The sequence below is a fragment of the Dipodomys merriami genome, unplaced genomic scaffold, assembly GCF_024711535.1.
Source record: "Dipodomys merriami isolate MVZ:Mamm:240054 unplaced genomic scaffold, mDipMer1.0.p SCAF_4, whole genome shotgun sequence".
Taxonomy (NCBI): Eukaryota; Metazoa; Chordata; class Mammalia; order Rodentia; family Heteromyidae; genus Dipodomys; species Dipodomys merriami.
Genome location: NW_027205603.1, coordinates 2,377,619 through 2,399,090, shown reverse-complemented (window position 1 = coordinate 2,399,090; position 21,472 = coordinate 2,377,619). Strand labels below are relative to the sequence as shown.

Here is a 21,472-nt window from a genome sequence, read left to right as displayed (position 1 = left end):
TGCAGGTTGGCAAATAAGTAGTACAGGAAATAAAACTGATCTCAGGGAGCCCTGGCTCCCATTTTCATGTCTGTATTCAATCAAGCTACGGATGTAAAAGGTACAGAAAGAAATCTGAAAATTATCTTAAAGCAGCTTATTTTCCCTCAAGGCAAACAAAATAGAATGCTTTTACATCTTGCAATTAATAACTGACTAATAACAAGATTTCCCCACATTTTGGTATATACCTTCCTATATTTATATACTGAACATAGCAGGACCTGTGTAGCTCATAACCCATTTTTATTACAATCTTCAAAGCACTTAGGGAAGCTATGCCATGAAATTTTAGATGGTAAATAACAGAGCTGATCTGAACCCATTTGACTTACAGTTGCATTTATTTTTTCTTTTGCTGGTTGTGGGCCTTGAACTCAGCTTGGGCATTCTCCCTAAGCTTCTTTTGTTCAAGGTTAGTACTCTAACACTTAAGCTACAGCACCACTGCGGCTTTTTTTTTTTCCTGTGATGAATTAGAGGTCAATCTCAAGGACTTTCCTGCCTGAGTGGGTTTCCAATAGTAATCCTCAAATCTCAGCCTCCTGAGTAGCTAGGATGGTAGACGTGAGCCACCAGCACCCAGTTTACAGCTGTATTCTTTTGTATGCTACCTTTTTGACTTAACTGCTCTCAAAATAGTTTACCTCGAATACACTGACAGCATTTTAATTTGTATAGGTGGTTTATAGAAAATATAAGAATGGAAGGAACTTTGTTGTTCACAATTGCCAATACAAATGGGCACATATGCACCAAGCCACCCTAAGGCTACAAAAAGAATCACCAGATCTGGCCAAGAGGCAGAAAGAGCCAGACTAGCATAGCCCAGAACCTTTGTTATGTTTGTTCTGGAAATGAAGGGCTGAGGCAGGTTAAACAGTTGAGCAGATTTAGGAAGGCTAGCTAGTTTGAATAATCCCAGGGGGAGTTGGGTGGCAAGGGTTGGGCCTTTTCTAGTTGTCTGGGTACCAGGCCTAGCAGAGGCAAACATTGCTTTGCTGTTTGTGTTAGATAAAGAAGGTGAGGAAGGGCAGAGACTTTGAATTGATTTGTTTGCATGTAAAAGGTTATGTTCAAAGATAGTTGTTTACTGTCTTCAGGAATTAGCTTTGGGAGGATCAGTCTCTTCAGGATTAGCAAGAACCTCTACCTTGTCAAAACATCATAAAATATGGAAAGTAAAAAGCATGATTAAGGTCCTGTTGTTTGCAAAAGAAAATTGTCTCGATGAAAGTTTGGTAAGTGTTGCCAACTTTATACTTGGCTTGAATATACACAATGCCTTTTGTGCCTATTTAAGGCTATATGAAATTCTATGGGAGCACAATCTTATTGATACCATTTAACCCCAAAGGTACTGTATTGATTTACCATTTTCAGCCAACACCTTGAATATCTAGTTCAACATTAATATTATGAACCTAGTTTGGTAAATAACCTTCCTTAACCAACATTTTTCATATCTCTGAATACTTAAAAAATAAATCTGTTGTGAAATAGACACATGCATATACTTCACATACACTTTGCACATTAAGAATAATTCATACTGTTGCAAAAAAAGAGGAGTAATGATGTATTGGGATATTTGGGGGCCCTTCTAACTGAATCTTTCCCCCTGCAAATGAAAGTATGAATATGTAGTCAAGCGTTTCCAAATGGAATCCTTTCCTCAAAGACATTTGCTATGCAAACCATTTGCAATTCGTTCTCACAGGCACCAAGTATATGTGCAAACCAATATCGTTCACCTACTTATAGTCATTTTTTTATTATGTTAACTTCTATATCTGCTTAAAAAGGTAAGAGCAGGATTCTGAACTTAATAAGTTTAAGAACATCCAAAACGAGCAATTGAGGATTCAGAATCGTGCACTGCTAGAAATAACTTTTGCCTAAATTGGCCCTTCTGCATATGCAATGAGACCTGATTCTGTATTATTTCATGTGCGGCTAAGCCTAAGTTTCTGCTAGTGAATAATTATTTTGAGTTATTAGAAGGAAAATGAGGCATAACATTTGCATGATTTCCCTCATAGCATAAAATGGAATTGACAATTTACAATTAAAAGGGGGGGGAATCATCACACAAAATCTTGAGATTTCAAAACAAAGTAATGAGGTTCATCCCTTTCTTCCTGCCAAGGGTTGCTGACCAGATTGTAAGTTTTCATGGCCAGGTACTGAGTATGTAAGACCAGGATACTATCTGAAGTCTACAAAGATCCAGCTTAAAAGAGGATAGGAATAAAAGATAGGAAAAATGAGCTGAGATTTGGAGTTCAAACAAAGCAGAAAGTTTTCTTTTGTCAGTCATGTATTTCTTTCCTCCCTAAAGGAAGTCCCTTTATGCTAGGTAAAAGTGAAAGCTCAATTCAGCAGCTCATTTATTCGTTGAATGAATAGTTACTATGGGCCAAAAGATACTCAGTACTTGATGAGCAGCAAGGAAACTCTGTGTTCATGGACTTTAGAAATGAAGGCAGCTAACCAGAACAAATACAATTAAATATATAAAATTACTTGGAAATAGAGTCACAGGTTGCTTAATGGAGAGATGGTTCTGAGAAATAAATTATTAGGTGGTTTCATTATTGTGGGCCTCATGGAGTATACTTTCATAAATTAACATGTGATCACATGGTAAGTCTTCTGGAAGCATTGTTGTGTATGTGGTCAGTCCATTGTTTCCCAAAGTACTGTTCCATGTCATGTGGCTTTGTAATATATAAATATATATATATATATATATATATATATATATATATATATGGAGAGAGAGAGAGATAGACAGATAGATAGATAGATAGATAGATAGATAGATGATTTACAGAAAATGCTTTGATGCCATTGCAAATAACTTGCTATTTACTTTAGATTCAGTGGTCAGGGAAACATTCTCCAAGGAGATGATTAGACTAGATAAGAAGGACCAGTGGGAAATATGCCACTTAAATCTTTCTTCTTTCAAAATAAATATACTCAGCAATATACTTCACCATCTGAATGATACCGAGGAGGTGCAAACAATAAGCAAAAAGCTGAATGGAAGTTGGAGATGAAAAAAATAAGCTAATGAGAAGTTTTAGCAAAACAGTTCCTCCAAAGGACCATGTGTTGGAATATCGGTGACTCTTTTTCTACTTTGAGATTTCTCCATGTGATGGTTTTTCAGTATTCTTTTTTAATTCCCCAAAGTACTAATCAACCATCAACTTTGAAATCTGTAAGCTCTGCCCAAAATGAGAATGTTCTTTCTAAATTCGGAGGTCTAGAAATCTGGGACTATCTTGTCCTTTAGAACAGTTAAACTACATTGCAGCTGGTGAAACTTGCAAAAGTCCACATACTTCATCTGAACCTGCATGATTCTAACAAGGATGATATCAAGTCCTAGCTACGGTTTTATTAAGTAATTCTTTGCTGTCTTCACTCATTTATTCTCAAGTTGTGAATGCCACATATTGGGATAGCAGAACTGGGGTTGTAGGCAGCTACAATCTGGGAAGGGAGTTAAGGTAGGCAGAGTTGAGCTGGCTCTCCAATAAACCTGAACAGGGCACGACATTTGGGAAGTTTTACTCCATCTGTGGCTTTCTGAAGGGGTTAAAGGAGGTATAGAGTCCTCCAGATGCTACTTTGAGGCCCATGGGAAAGGCTTTGGGCTCCCAGTTCTTCATAGAGTAAGTCTTATCTTGACGGTTCTACCTATTTACATGTAGAAGTTTTATTAGGAAAATAATTCTGCTTCAAAATAGATTAAACACTGGGGATGTATTTCAGTACTAGAGGGCTTGTCTAGAATGTGCAAAGCCCCGGCATGACAACCAAACCAAACCAAATGAAATGATAAAATAAAACAAGCCAAACATAGATTAAATACCATAAACTAAAGGGTTGGAAAAAGCATGAACTATAGTTCCCTAGTAGGTGAGGTCCAGATCCACAGATGAGATTCAAGGCACCATAAAAGCACAAGTTCAGTTCCTAGGAGCCATTTGAAATCTACAAGCTAAGGTTGATAATGTCTGATTAAAGATACTTCATATACAGTCAGCTTTCTTCTCATAGGAGAAGGTAACCAGGATAAATGTATGGTTTATGATTCACAATAACAACCATTTCCATTATTAAGGAAATATTGAGGAATATTAAGGAAATATTACATTGTACATTTTATATCATGTATTCTGCATAGTGACTCATTGAGAAGGGTACAATTTTTCCATTTCCCAAGTGAATAAGAATGATCTTGGAAATACTAAATAACTTACTCAAGGTCCCCTAGGAGATACATGAGTGAAAAACCCTAGGTCTGTTTGGCTCTATAGTCTGTGTTCTTCATAACAACTTCCAATCAGACTGTACTTTAGAATAAGCAGGACTCATTGTCTGTTTTCATAGTGAAGACGACAGGAGTTGACAACACAGTAGTGATACTATCTTGGTCCCATCATGACATTTATGCAGTTTAGAGATCAGCTGCATGAATCATCTCTGGTAAAGTCTAGGAAAAAGGACAAAAGAATATCTCCCTTCTTCTCCATCTATCTCAGACCGTAAGCCCTTGTGATTAAGGAAGAAATAGAAAAATTCAGGGTGGCACACTTGCCTGTCAATGACGCGAGTAGGCCAGTGAAGACACGGGGCGTGAACAAAAGAGAGACTTCAGAAATCCATTCCCCTCTACTCGTCCTTGCCCAACATAACCAATGTTTTTGACCTGCTCTTTGTATTTTTATTCTATTAGTGCTCCCTAACTCAATAAAATACTTATTTGTCAGCAGTGTATCATTATACAGGTTTTTAAAGTTTGAAACTACTTTTTAAGTTGCAGGTGCCCCAACCCAAAATGGTGAAGACTGGTTTCCAGATTGATTTGCTACCCAAGCAAAGCCTGTTTCCCTGGGCCTGGAAGTTTCTGACTTTCTATGGGTATTATTCTGGCTTGAGTACTATTTCTGCAACTTTGGGTTAGTAACTTATTTAGCATTCTCACTCATGTACTATATTCAGGATGAGTCCAAATAAAACTCATACACACAAATGTTGTATACATATATAGTTATATATTATACATATATAGTTTTATATATGTTATGTACTATATACATATGTTATATACAAATACATATGTATATACACATATATACATATACAAATACATATATACATATATGTATATATACATATATACATATACATATATACATATATATACACATATGTATTTGTATATGTATATGTATATGTATATATACCTCTAGTGAGTATATACTGTATTTTTAGATTTGGGAAAATTTAGGGAGGGCTTTACTTTCTATACCTGATTGTGTTCTCCAATCTTAGATATGGTAACCACACCTCAACTTCTCAGATGCTATAAGGAGAAATGTGTACGTTAGGCCTTTCTTTCCAACAGGAATTTTCTGGCCCGTGTTTGAATCTCAGTAGGCACAAATCAAATGTATGAAATAGGTAACTCACTTTATGATGGAAAAATGTATCCAGGTTCATAACCTTCAATAAAGAAAATGCCTCTTCATTGGTCAGATTCCAGCTAACATAATTGAGAATTAAATCTCACTGGTGTTTTCAATTTTTCCCACCAATCTCCTGACTTACTTGCTGACAATGCAATTGATGTGTTGCACAACATGATCTGCCCTCCACCAAAAGACCAAAAAGCCGATGACTATGACTCCCCCCAAAAAGGGAGCAAAAAAACTGGAACATGGAGCTATTACCTAGTGACAATTGATGTTTGGCAATGACCCTACAATAAGAAGAAAGAACTACCACAACTTCAGAAAGAATCTTTGTTCAAACCATTCAGTAATTTTGCCAGTTATGCAAGCTATCTCTTTTCTTTGGGGATGAATTATTAATATTCTTAGCAAAACAGTGTCACAAACATAAATATTTCCTGTGCTAGGTTGTTTCAAAATATTGTGAATTGTATCATCCTGTAGTTGGCTAACTCTTTATAAAGGGCAACATCATAACTATTTTGAGGATTGCAGGTCCCACGTGGTTTCTGTCATATACTTCTGTCTTTTCTCTGTTTTCCTCCATTCATCACTTTCTATTAGTGCTCTATGAGGAGGACAACTCTATTTTCCCAACACAAAGTTGGTTATTCATTAGAACTTAAACCAGATGGAATTGTTTGAATACCTTCTTTCCTGTGTTACTTTGAGTCCAACTTCCTTTTCCAGCAGGTGTTATTAGACATCATGATATATCATTTAACTTTATTACTACAAGAGGATAGTCAGTTGCCTTTGCCTCAGTTTCAAACTGATTTCTCAAATACTAGCTTGGCAGTAAACACAAAGTCGAGCAATTTGTACCCTGTGACTGAATCTAGTAGGGATGAAGAAGAGGGGACATGAGGTCAGAAAGTAGAGCTGTAAAATGATTATTTCCCCCTTGTAAGTATAAATGGCAGGATACTAAAACAAGTTGAAATGATATGATTTTGCCAGGATGCTCTTGCATTGGAGGAAATTCCCAGGTTGTCAGTTCTCTGTACTAAGCGATGCTAATAGACTCTCTCCAATGGATTCAAGAGAACAACAGAAAAATCAAACAGCAGTGTCAGTAGTGGAAGGCAGCAATCTGTAGTTAATGTGAACAGAATCAGGTGTTATAGTGACTCAGAAGGGATGGTATGCAGAATACAAAGGAATTGTCAACAAGCACTAGAAAGAAACAAAAAGCTCAACATTTTAAAACACTTGGCTACTTAAAGAAAAAAAAATTCACTCCATGATCTTAATTGTTTGAAATTTGGAGTTTAAGGGTATATTATTGAACAGTTAAGACTTTTGTGCATAGAAAAATACAGAGAGGATCTGAACAGATTGTTAAGTAACTGGAAGCACTCTCTGTTCATCATAAATTGCGTGTGAGGAAAATATGTACTGAGCCTCTGAATTGCGGAACAAAATATTTTAATTTCTACTGAATGTGTGTTTATGTCCTTCTACCAATGGATGGATTTTGTTCAGCACTTGGAAAAGGGCCTCAAATTCTGTAACTGCATCATTTCCTTTTTTCTTCTGTAAGGATGCTATCTTGAAAAGATGTTCTGAAAACAGAGAGCCACCAGTACCTTTTTATTGTTTCCTTCTCAGAGTAGTCAAGCACAAGATCTTGAACAATGCTGCCAGTAAATTCAAGGAGGTATGGACTGCTCCATACGATTGCCTCTTTTACATATTCACATCGCTATGAGTGAGGTTGAGGTAGAGTGGTATGGTAGTAACAGTCCTGGTTGAAGTTGGAGAGGATAAGGATTACAGACTTCATCCTTAGGAAGCCACTGCATGCTTTTGAGCAAGTGTGTAATCTCCCTGTTGCTTCATTTCCAGAGGGCACACAGAATAACTAATTCAGTAAAACCAGAGAGACGTGTAAAAGTAGCCGTGGCATATGTTCACAAAACTAACCTGATGGAAATAGAAATGTAGATACTTGTTCCAAACATGGTTTCTAAGGACCCTTCCCAATGGCTTCTTGGAACACTACTTTGTACATTCTGATCTTGGATTGCCTCAGCTGTGGTCTGCTCCATTTTCCTAAACACATTTTATTCTGTTGAGCTCTCTGTTGATAGTACCATTCCCAACTCACCAGTGAACTCTTAGACCTACTTTTAATGTATGTCCTAAAGCTGTCTCTTATTACCTCCACGGTTAACATCCTACTCTACACTTCCTCATTACTTAACAGGACTAATCTAACTCTAACTCTTTTACTATGTATCACTAATCCACAGACTATTCTCCATAGAGAATCTTCTAGAAATAAAAAATCTTGAGTTCAGACATTCTTAACAATTTCTTGTCACACACAGGAAAACTTACCTGCATTATTTAATGTGTCCCATAAAGCACCCCACACCTCTACCAGAGAACCTGCAACATTTTCAGATGGTTGTTACATAAAAACTATATATATATATATATTATATACACACATATATGTATACATGTATATATATATGTTTATATATGTGAATACTAAAATTTGAAATACATACATAGAGGAATATGGATACATATGAATGGCATGGTATTAAAAAATTGAAATTATGTGATTTTTGCCAGGATGCTCTTGCATTTGAGAAAATTATATGTGTATATGATATATGCATATATATGTATGTGTATATATGTGTATACAATTTATAATGTGTATTTTACACAATAATGTGTATATATAACATTTATAATGTGCATAATATATACACATATATATGTATATACATCATATATACACATATATATGTATTTCACATATTAGTGTTCATGAATAAAGCTTTTGCAGAACACAGTGTGTTTACTCATTTGAGAATTGCTAAAGTTTTGATTGGGAATTTCAATGAACATCTAGCATGTTAAAGGTGTGGTTTGCAGCTTGGTGTTATGGTACCTTTAAGATGGTCTGCACAGCAGTGAGGGAATGTCCTTGAAGGGAACTCTTTGTTTTGGGCATCCTGTCTATGAGGTGAATGGTTTCACCTTGTCCTTCTTGTCATTATGGTCCTGTATCCCCACCAGAGGCCTACAAGAAGAAGTTCTGCTTGATGATGCAATGGGAACCTCTCAAATGGTAGGCCAAAGCAAACTTTTTTTCATAAGTTGGTGATCTGATGATGTGTGTTGTAGGGCGGTAAAACTGCACACATGTTGTGTCAGGCTACTTTCATTCAGACTAAAAGTAGATCAAGTTGTCCCTCGTGCATTATGACCTGAAAAGTGTAAAACATTTATTTTCAAATTCTAAAACACTTGTTCTTGATGGAAAACATTTGGGATGTTTTGCTTAGAAGGTGTGACAGCTTCTCATGCCAAATATTCTTTCTACTGCACTAATGGTTCATGACTTAATCTTTGAGCTCATTCTTGCTGTTTCTGTTTTTTTTTTCTTGGATGCTATTCCTCTGAATATCCTCTGACTTCCTCCTTAAGATCACTCTAGAATCTAATTAATACCTTTCGCAGGCTTTCTTGATCACAGTATAGAAAATAGCACAGTTAAAAAAAATAAGCCTACCAAGAAAGGAATTTCTAAGATACAATTCCTGGTTTGCCTGAGTTCAAATATTTTCTTTTTTTAAAGTTCAATTTTTAATAAATAAAATTAGTACTAAAAACCTAATGTTTTTGTATTCAGCATTTCAGATGTAATTTGGAGGACAGATAAGAAAAAAATGGCATGCTTCCTTTTTTCTAACCCTTCTCCAAACTTAGTATGCAATTCTTGACAAATTATTTATTTATTATAGTCTTATTCTTCCAACTAATGAATCAATGATTATTCACCTTGGTCTGCATATGAACTATGATGTCCACCCATAGACATAATGTTTACATTAACCAAGTGACTAAATACGAACACTAAGAATGAATAAAGCACTCTGACCTATGCCACCCCACCAATTTCATTTTTTTATTCTTAAAACACAGAATTAACTTGAGGTTTTACTAAAACACAGCATTTTCATAAAAATGTTTCAGGAATGAAGCAGCTTGAAATAGCAGATTTTTATTGTACTACAGTTCTATATTGGTAGTCCTTTTTACTTTCTTTTTTTTTGGGGGGGGGGCGTCCGGTCGTGGGGCCTGAACTCTGGGCCTGGGCACTGTCCCTCAGCTCTTCAGCTCAAGGCTAGCATTCTACCACTTGAGCCACAGAGCCACTTCCAGTTTTATTCTTATGTGGTGCTGAGGAATCGAACCCAGGGCCTTGAGTATGCAAGGCAAGTGCTCTACCACTGAGCCACCTTCCCAGCCCATTGTACTACAGTTCTAGAGGCTAGATAAAGAAAGATGTTGGCAAGATTTCTTCTAAAACCTGTGAAGGAAGATTCTAGGGGTTTGGTGGAGTTTTAGGCTTTCCTTAACTTTGGTGCAGTTTTAGGCTTTCCTTACAGTAGTTGCAAGGAACTTACTTCTCTGTGTCTCTGTCCTCACATCATTATTTTAAGATCCTCAGTGAAATTGAGTTAATTATCAGTCAGATTGAATTAAGGGCCAACCTTTTCCCAATATGATCCTATGTAATTATATCTGCAATGACTTATTTCTAAACATGTCTACATTGTGTGATAATGGACTTTGGAACTCAACATATGTATTTTTTGTGTGTGTGTTGGGAGCATAAATTTCACCCATGAGAAGACCTAATAGTAACTGCAGCAGGAGCTACTCTGCTACCCACTCTCATGAATGCAGAGCCAACGATGCATCTCCAGTGCTTTGCACATGTGCATTTGCTACTTGATATTGTGAATAGTATTTATTTGGGATATAAAACAATCAACAAATACTATCATGGTTCCCCCTTTTAAAAAAAAATAGCGTGTGTAATGAGGCATTTTTGAAGCCCAAAATTGAAGAGTGAGAATGAGCAATTGATGACCTCACTTTCTGTCCTCTACAGGAAATCAACATAATTTGTGAATTTGGAAACTTGGATCAGTTAACAATGGAGACTTTGGAGTCATTTGATTACTAAGCTAAAATATTGTCAGTTTACCCCTGCATAGAATGAAGCTTGTGAAGTGCTAGTCATTTAGAATCTTTTCTTCTTAATTTTAATAAAGTTTAATGCTTCCAATTTTGCTTTTTTCATTTGGGTAATATTGATTATACAATATTAAAGGTTTCATTATGACCTATAAATACTTTCAGTTCTTAAAGAGAGGGTGAATGTATAAAAAGTGTAATAACCAGAGGGCAAATTTGAAATTGATGTACATGGAAGTCAAGGAATTTAATTTGGATTGACTTATTTCTTACTTTTTCAACAGTTTCATATGTGACATATCAGACACAGATCTATATCAATCTACCTACAAAAGGAATTTATAGACATGGAATTAGCATAAAAGGCATATAAAATCTTCTGTGGATAACAATTAGAAAGACTGGATAAAATTTTAAAGTCTATTGTCTTTTAGAGGTTTTATTCTTTAAAGATACATTGTAATCATAAACTGCAATGTTAAATGGTAACTCCTTTGTACAACTACTTAAAGATCATAAAAATGTTAAACAAATAAATTAAATATCAGAGTGCTAGTGGATCACACCTGTAATATTAGCTACTTAGAAGGCTGAGATCTGAAGATCATGGTTTGAAGCCAACTGGATAGGAAAGACCATGAGAGACTCTTATCTCTAATTATGTACCAAAAATAAGCTGGAAGTAGAGCTATGGATTAAGTGGTAGAGTGTTAACCTTGAGCAAAAATGCTCAGAGTCAGCACTCAGGCCCTGAATTCAAGCCCCAGGACTTACATATATATATAAAAACAATTTTCAAAGAAGAAAAGTTATGAATTTTTGGTATAAGGGTTTTTTCTCAATTCCTGTGATCATAGCAGTGAAAAAATAATGGTAGACAAAAGCAGTACTGACCAGCAAAAATGTTCACAGAAATAAGAGTTGGGGGCTGGTAGAGTCAATGGGAAAGTGAAGATGAGATGCTGGGAGCAACATAATTGCAAAGGAATGAAACCAAAGCCCAGAGTGTCTGGCTGTCAGATGAGCTAGACATGGGCAAGGAAGAGTCTTTGGAGTCCAGAAATGAAACATGTAGAGGTCAAAGATGAATCTATTCTCGAAAGATAAAAGATTCATGGGACAAGATATATAATTTTACTGCCTTTTAAGCTAAGAACACTTTTTTCAAATTGTACAAAATGTAGGCAGCAGGAAACTGCAGCCACAGGGGTTTGAAGTGTCAGAAGTGAGATCCCAAGGAGACATTCCATAGTGTCTGGGTTTAGGAGAAAATTTCTAGAAACAAAAACTCACAGAAAGGGCAAACACCCAAATAGGAGTAAAGTCTTTGTCTTCTGAGACCCTGCTTGCCAAATCACACAGTCATAGAGAGACTTCCAGGAAGGCAGACTAATAAAAGCAGTGTTTTGAAGCCACAGAACAGAAAACCACCAGTGACTTCCTATCACAGAGCAGAAACACATGTCAGTCATGTCCAGGAAACTTAATTGAATGCTGGAATTAAAGAGCAACCACAACCAGAGCACGATAGAATCCATTGCAGTAGCAATTTTATTATCTTCAATAAGTTTTATAATCAAAAATGACTACAGAGGCAGACAGACATAAAAGTGGGATCTCCAAAAGAGGAGCCAAAACAATAAGTAGCAATTAAAAATTGACTTCCATCAGTATTGGCTAATAGAACTGGCTTTGTAGCCAAATCTATTCAGCTTAATAGCACTTTATAGTAGCAGAATATTTACATGTCCAAATATGTGGAACCTTAAAAATATGTCTGAAGAATTTATTGAAGTATAATGTCACAAATGAAAGCAAGGTAATTGCAAAAGAAAAAAAAGAGGTTCAGGTATTCTGTGTATCAGTAATAACAGCTACTAAGATAGTGAGATCAAGGATCCAAGAAAGCTGGGCAAAAGTTAGTGATCCTCTAAGTCAAAGAACAAGCTGGTAATAGTGGCAAAGCCTAGAGCCACAGCTACATAGGAGGAATAAGTAATAGAATCAGACTCTGGTCTGAGGCTAGCCAGGGAAAAACTACAGACTTGTTTGAAAAAAAACACTAAAATCAAAGAGCTAAGGCATGGCTTAAGTAGTAAAACACTTGCTTAGAAGAGAAGAAGCCCTGAGTTAAAATACAGTACTGAGAAATAAAAATGAGAACTGAAAATTTAAAGTTCAATAAACTTAAAAAATTGATAAGCTATGCAACTTCAGAATGGAGATGATAGTATAAAGTATAATAAATGAGAGATAATTCAATATGCATTACCCAAGTAAAGAGAGAAAGAGAGAGAGAGAGGAGAGAGAGAGAAAGAGAGAGAGAGAGAAAACAAGTTGAAAGGAAATAAATACATCCTCAGAGTCCCATGGGGAAATATGATTCAGTTTATAATATAGGTAATTGAAATTTCTAAAAGATGAAGACAGAGAAATGATCACCAAAATTTTTAAATGACTAAATATTGTTAGAATTTTCCCCAAACTTGCTATAAAGCATGAAATTCAGAGCCAAGAAAATTAAGGTACTTCAAGTAAGATTAAAATAAAGAAATCTACTGTAGTAAAAAATATCGAGATCCAAAGCTGACAAGATTTTGAGCTCAGCTTGAGAAATCATAAACATAAATCAGAAATAATAAGGCTGAGATTGACTCCTGACTTTGCCTAAGAAATTATGGAGGCCAGATGATATTGGAATGATAAGGAAATGACTGAGCGAAGCAAGTAGCTGCTCCCAATGAATTCTATGCATGGTGATGATAATCAATCACAGAAACAAATTAAAATATTGTCTGATAAATGAAGGAGATAAAATCCATTAGAAGAATTATATTTCAATCTATACAAAATAGTGTTCAGGTTATATAGACATATCTGTTTCTCCTACATTATTTCAAGGAGAAATGACTGAGAAAAATAACAAATTACTAGGGAGCTTATAGTGCATATAAACGTAATGTGTAATATATAATACATAGTATATAAAATTAATATATATTATTTAATTCATTGTATACAAATGAGGCTTAAAATAAGAGGAAGTATGCTAATAAAACATAAATGATGTTGACTATGAGTTGATTGGGTTAAGCTTCAAATGCATATTGTAATTCCTAAAGCAATCACAGAAAAATAATGCTGAGAGATATAATTAGAAAAGCAATCAAGAAACTGAAATCAAGTTTTCAAAAATGTTTGGTCAATACAAAAAAAGAAAAAAAATATCCTGCCAGAATATAATACGCCTAGAGAAAAGAAACTGTAATAAATAAAGTAAATACAGTTGATAACTATACAATACAGTACAGAGATAACTATAAACTTATATGTATTGAAAATATAGCTTCAAATATATGGAGCAAAATTATAAAAATTCTAGGGTGAGGAAAAGATAAATGTATAACCATGGGTGCAGGCTATGTACCACCCTCAGGAATTGATTGGATAGACAAAAAAAAGTCAGTGAGGAAACAGAAGACCAAAAGGATGGTATCAATATACATAGCAATTGTAGAACACTGCATTGACTATCTGTGGAATGCATATTCTGCTATATGCATCTGGAATTTTCATCAAGATAAGTAATATGTTGGGAAATAAGTAAAATAGATCTTACTTAGTATGTTTTTTTTTACTAGAATGGAATTAAAGTAAAAATCAGCAGCAAATAATCATCTAGAAAAGTATTAAATGTTTGGGAATTAAATCCTATAGGCTTCCAAATTCGATGGGGGAGGGGGAAACATTCATGTAATAAATTAGAATTCCACCTCCTTTCCTCCTTCTCTTCCACCTCCTCTTCCTGTTCTTTTTCTTCTCCTCCTCCTCCCTCCCTTTCTCCCACCCTATCTCTTTTCCTCCTCCTCCCTCCTCTCCCCCTCCCCCTCCCCCTCCCCCTCTCCTCCTTCACCTCCTCTTCCTCCTCCTTCTTTTTCTTCTTCACAAATGGCATTGGGCTTGTACTCAGGGCCTCATGTTTGTTAGTTATTTTCTTTGCCACTTCACCCACAACTTCAGCCCTATAAATTATTGCAAATGCAATGATAAGCAAATGAAACAATTGAAAATTTGAAGGATACCACTAACAGAGTGATTGGGGAAAATTAACTTTAAAGCTATGCTTTAGATGAAGAAATGGCTAAAATTAATTATGAATTCTTCTAACCAAAAAATGGCAAGAAAACAAAGAAAACTTATAGGAACAGAGCTTGCTGGTAAATTCTGACAAATGTTTAGGGAGATAAAGAAATACTGCCTGACACAAATTAGCTAATAAAATAGATGAGGAAGAAATATTTCCCACACCAAAAAATAATAGAAGAAAGATGCCACCCATGCATGATTCCTTATGAATCTAGAGACAAAAATCCTTCCTTAACAATGATATTAAGTCAAATCTTCAGCACACAGAAAAGGACCAATCATTTTCATTGTAAAATCGATTAACCAGGGAGGACTACAAGGGACTTCCTGTATGTGATGAATGAAAGCCCCTCATTTCTGGAATGACTGACTGAGCACCTTATCTCTAAGCCTGAAGATAGGTCAAGGATGTTCACTTCCATAATTTCTAGTTAATATTTGACTGGTTGTTCTAGGTGTTTCAAGAAGCTAAGGAAAAGATGAGAAATGAATTGTTTTTAATAATAGTTTTAAATAATTCTTAAGTTTTCCGTGTGGACCATAGACCCAAAATACCACCTCTCTGTAAACACACACAGGAGCATATTCATATGCATATGATCTAGTTGACCTGAGTGTGGTATATGTAGGGTTGAATCTCCATGGAGTAAACCTTTGAGCAATTAACAGGCAGATTAACAAAATAGCTATCAGGGAGCTAAGCATAGTTTGAATGTCAGGGGACTAGTGGGAGGAGAGTGGAAAAATGGGAAAGGGATATGTGGAACCAACACAGTCACAATGCTCAATGTACACATGTAAACAATCAAGTGGAAGATGTGCTATGACCCTGGGAAAGGATAGGGGATGGGGAAAATGATGGATGAGGTGAATCTCACCAAGAAGCAGTGAACACATAAATAGATATGTTAATTTGCATGCCCCTTGAACAACTGTTTAACTGCTAAACAAGTAATACATATTATATAGGAAATGTTTTATAAGTATATATAAATATAAGAACACACATATATATTCATATATTCATATATATGTGAAATATGTATATATTCATGTATATATACTGTGCATAACATATGCACATATATAACTTATGTATATCATATGTGCATATATACATGATATACATATATGCATATGTATATATTTGTAGATATGTATATGTGTATTTGAATATATACATACATATATGTGTGTATTAAAGTGCGCACTACAACTAATACATGAATTTGCCAAGGTAGCAGTAAAAGAGGTTATTATGCAAAAATCAATAGGTTTATGTAATAGACACAAGCACTTGGGAAATTAAATAAAATTCCCAAACTTTTCATACTGAGAAATCAGTTGAGCCAAAAAATTGGGAAATACTTCCACAATGAAAGCTACAGTCCACTGATGAGAAGAAATTAAAGAACTGCTAAGTAAGTACAATAACTATTTATGGATGGCACCGTGAATATAGTTAAAATGCCAGTTCTACAAATTGAACTATATAGTTAAGGTGCTACTAATAAAAATTTCAACAGGGTTGTTATTGGGGTAAAAATTTACTAGCTCTTTCTAAAATTTATATGGGGAGTCTTTAATTCCTATTTCCAGAATGTATGCATTATCCTGCCCATGTAATTGTAACCCCTCTGTACAGTATGTTCACAAATAAAATAAAATAAACAAAAAAAACCCTCCTATTTCCAGGCTGGAGAGGACAGATTTCTTGTTTTTTACTTTTCCCTACTTTAAGCTTATTATATTTCAATAAATCTTTGGTAAAATTTTGAAAATTAAAAAAAATATGACAAGGAGAACAACTAAGAACAGCAAAAACAATTTATAAAGAGCAGTTGGAGAAGTTACACTACATTCACTCAATTGCGGCACCTGGGTGCTGTCTCTGAGCTAATTTTGCTCAAGGCTAATGCTCTACCACTCTAGCCATAGTTCCACCTCTGGCTTTTTTGGGTAGTTTTAGTGGAGATAAGAGTCTCACAGAGTTTCTTGCTTGGGCTGGCTTTGAACTGTGATCTCAGCCTCCTGAGAAGCTAGAATTACAGGCATGAACCATGGGTACCTAGTTTGCATCTTTTCTTTTATAACTAAGAAACTCAGGTGTTAAAACTGTTGGATCAACTGTTGGAGCTGGTGGTTTATACCAGTAATTCTAGCTACTCAGGAGGCTGAGATCTGAGGATCTTGGTTCAAAACCAGCCAGAACAGTAAAGTCCTTGAAACTCTTAACCACCGGAAAACCGGAAGAGTTGCTGTGGCTCAAAGTGATAGAACACTAGCTTTGAGCAAAAAGACCTCAAAGACAGTGCCCAGGCTGTGAGCTCAAACCATACCACACACACACACACACACACACACACACACACACACACACGAAACACACAAAACACAGACAGACATAGAAACACACACACACACACAGAAAATAAAAAATACATGTGCATAGGCTTGGAGGTATAGCCACGTATTTGTGTGTCAGCTGATTAGCAACCATGTTAAGTGAGAATGCAAGGACTTTGAGTTTAAGCCCTAGTTCTCCAAGGGGGGAAAAGGAAGGAAGAAAGAAGGAAAAAAAAGATAGGGAAAAAAACAAATAAGCCATGGATATTCAGTAGGACTGAAGCATATATGGATATATGGGAGATCCAAGCTAATGTGGGATAGTTTTCCTTGGTTATAATAGCCTAATACAATATTAATTTCATTATACATGGATTAATCACATTAGTTTTGCTAGTCTACCAGCTGAATTTAACATTACTAAGATCTGGCCTTTATATTGTGCCATAGATACCAATATACTGTCTGTTGTATATGTGACACTCGTTTTACATTTATAACAGATTGGACAGACACCCAGGGTTATAGCTTCAGAAAGCAATTCTTAAACTTTCCTGTTGCCTTTATATTTTCATTCTGGCACCATAGGTAATTTTTTTTTCTGTATGAAAAGTAACAACGTGAACTCTTTTCATCAGATTTTTTTTTTCTATTTCAACACCTGTGAAAACTATTCCCAAATGCCACAAGAACCTAATGGCAAATGAAGAATGAATTGTCAAAGAATTTCACTCTGGAAATTATCATGTTAAAGCAGTTCAGCCAAGAAAGAAGAAGAAAAGGCACTCTGATATCATGTTCGCTTAGGTGTCCGGATTTGGGGCTAGTATAGTCTCATTGTCTCTTGGGAAAGAAAAAAAAGATAGGATAAATGTAATTTTAGTGTTCTTCCATATTTTATTAATGAGGGTTGGCATGGTTTTAACCCCTGCAATGTATAGAATTATAGACTGATTACTAGTTCAAATGACAGAGTACTACAGTGAAACCCATAATTTTATACTACATTCTGCTGCAAGAGATGATAGCAACTTTTCACACATAATGGTGTTGCAAGCCCAGAATCTTGTTAACACTAGTAGTTAAGGTTGTGCTATGTTCCCGTAGTCTTATTTTGAGACAGAACTGTAAGAATTTGCAAAGATCTCTCCACCTCTATTCTTCATACATGGGATTTTGACCAATTAGAAATTTTGAAAAAGGAGCATCAGGAATTGGAGAATTGAAAGAGAATGAAAAAATTTATAAAGAAATGCTTCGTTCTCCTCCCCCCCCCCCCCCACCACCATAAGAAAGACAAGTGCTGCTGGTTGAATTGAATTTAGCTCTTCAGAATTGTTTCTAGTCACTGAAAGTCACAGTGGAGTTAGTTGCTTGTTACTGGGCAACAATTTATTCCAATTAGAACTGAAATGTTGCTAATAGACAGTTACTGGTAGATAAGAACAGTTTTTTAAAAATGAACTATTAAATCCATAACATTTTCTCTTGTTGTAAAGAGGCAGAAATTGTTCGAACGACTGACATTGTTTTCTAATGTGGTAAGGTCTTTTTAGATACTTCATGTAATCTAGGGGGAAGATGGGTGATGACCCATTGCAGCAAGGTTCAGAGCTGTTAAATATAGCAATGATACAATTAGAATAGCTACAGAGACCGGCACAGGAATGCCCGCAGAGTGTGGAATTGCTCCATCTCCCTGAGACACATTAGCACACAACCTTCAAACCTTCCCCAAAGAGTTTTCTTCAGGAAAACAAACAAACAACAAACAACAACAACAACAACTTTTCATGGTATTTGGTAACTGTATTCTGCTTTTGCAGACCTCTCCATTCTATGTTTCCCTATCTAGGAAGAAACAAACTAAATGAAAACAATCACCATTTTCAAAGAACAATGCAGAACAACTAATGGTGCAAAGAATGTTGTTCAAAGAACAATGAAGAACAAATTGTATTCCTTGGTATTTCCCATGTGCATTTAAATGCCAATAAAACAAGAAAGGATTCTGACTTTTTTTTTGTTAACCCAAATTGAAGTAGACTAACTGACAAATTTAAGTCTTCCTCTGTGTCTCCAGAAATCTGGAGAAGCTAAAAGTTTAGCACGTGGACTTCTCTAATTATGTGTTTGGTATAATAATAATAACAATAATAATAATAATAAAATAGAAGAAGAGGAAGAACTTTGTGTTTTTCTTCTTTATAATATTAAGATGCAATAAACATATATTGTCCACTGTTGCAAATTAACATAAACAAAATGGAAGAGACCCATCCGTTAAAGGAAACTCCACCACGAGAACTTTGTCTGACAGCCAAAAGTTGTAACGTTTTTGTCCTAAGTGACTTGGTCAGTCCTAAAGGTAGTAAAAACAAAACCTGGGTGCCGAAAATGTTACCCAGCTGAATCTCAGTTTCTCACCAGCAATTGTACAGCAGGCAAGAAGGACTTTTTCTGTCGCATTTCCAAGGCAGAGCCTTATAGATACTTGTTGAATTTAATTGAGTTGAATTAAAATGTGTCCTTTGAAAGTAAAAAGTTGCCACCTCCAGTCCAAGGTCCCCAAATGAGGTAGGTCCCTCCACAACCCACTGTCTAATGAACTCCGGGTCACTTACAGATGAAAGGGATTAAATTAACTTTACTGAGCACTGCCTTCAGTCTATTTCATTAACTGGACCAAAGACGTTTATAATAACTACAGCTTTCTGAAAGAAAAAAAGTTTCCTCACTGTAGGCTTCCGGCTGCATAAGTAAGCAGTGACATGTTAGGATTTCTAAGGGTCCTTTTGGGGGGGGGGTCCAGGAGACCCTCCCCACCTCCTCCCCTAAGGCAGTAACTTGGAGAAAGTCACAGATTCTTTTTGACAGGGCACTGGAACTCCAGCATCAAACAATCAACAACTTATTGTAATAGGGCGACAATCTTTGCCTTATTACAACCGAGCAGATAGTCAGCTTACAGACATAAACATCATCAGGGTAGACAGAAATGCTGTTATTACCTATTCTAAGTATGACGGGAAGGTCATCTATTAGACAATTACACCTTTTTATTCGCATGTCAGACCCTCACGGCAGAAAAGGCAGGCTTATGACTGCATTAGACAGACAAAGCCTTCAGCTCTTAAAAAAAAAAAAAAAGAAAAAAGAAAAAAAGAAAAAGAAAAAAGCCAAAAAAAAGAAGAAGATTAAAAAAAATTAAATTCATTTTCTTACCAGCACGTTGCAACACCAACCCGCTCACAGCAATGTCGATTTTTACAGGTTTCTCTTTTAATTATCCTGGAAACAGGGAGACAGGAGGAGGGGGGGAAAAGGCAAAGAAGAAGCGGGGTGGTTAAATTAGCGTGCTGGAATCTTTTCAGTTTGTCGCAGAGTAGAAAAATAAAAAAGGAGAAAAAAAAAGGGCTCAGTAATTTAAATTTGCTCTCAGTTCAGGCTGCATCGCTGGGTCCCGCCCCTTCTTCCTGCTGAGTCCCACTACCTGCAAAGGCTGACAGCCACTGTGCAAACAAAACAACAACAACAACAAGAAAGAAGGCAATAAGCATGCTGGGACCATTCTGTCTGTTTGCTTGGGTCTTACTTGTCCCACTAACTAAAAATCGTCCCTGAAAAGGTATTCTGCAGTTTCCATTGAAGGTATTTACATGAAATTCCCTGAGCCCACCCTAGCTCATGAAGCTGGGTTTGCTTACAGTTTGCCTTTATTGTTGCATTTCTCTTCTGAGTCTTCATATCATTACTATCCCAGTTTTACTACTTTTATACCTTTAGACCCCTCTTTTCTCTTTTCTTCTTGTCCTAGTCGCCTGTTTCAAAGCACCTTTTCGGCTGTCTCGCCCTCACAAATATGAAACATTTCTAGGAATTTCTGTGACAGAAATAGCCAATGTATTAGGGTTTGCATTTCTCCTTGGACTTGTTCTTTTTTATTATTATTATTTATTGCATATGTGATCCCAGGAATAATTCAAGTGAAAGACTGTCTGGAGAAGAAGTATTAGAATCCTCTAAGAAAGATGAAATATTAAAACCAGACGCTTCATAAACAAATACAAAATGTTTACCATGAAGCTCACAAGATGGGAAACTATCACTAAAGATCAACAGATAGAAATTTGATGAACAGAGCAAATACAGCATAAGGCATCACCTATAGAAAAGCCCTTTAATTTTAGCAACGACGAAACCTGTTACTTAATATGCAGCATACGGCAAGTTTGTAGCAGAGGAATTATGAAAGCTAATAAAACACACTCTTCTGAGAGTAGATAAATTGCACACAGAATTCTCCACAAGCTGGTCTATATTGTTTCTTTTTGCAGATGAGGGTAGCCTAGACTACTTTGGTTATCACAGGCCTTCAAGTGGACTGAGTCACCTGAAAA

At 35.9% G+C, this 21,472-nt stretch overlaps 1 protein-coding gene across 1 annotated transcript in view; it reads right to left on the bottom strand.

Moving 5' to 3' along the window:
- The window catches only part of Celf2 (CUGBP Elav-like family member 2), a 778,786-nt gene extending 758,250 nt beyond the window's left edge, over positions 1-20,536 (bottom strand). Inside the window, exon 1 of the mRNA XM_069990343.1 lies at positions 20,298-20,536. The gene's annotated coding sequence lies outside the window, so the exon portion shown is untranslated. The remainder of the gene's footprint in view (positions 1-20,297) is intronic.
- Positions 20,537-21,472: the final 936 nt, after the last annotated feature.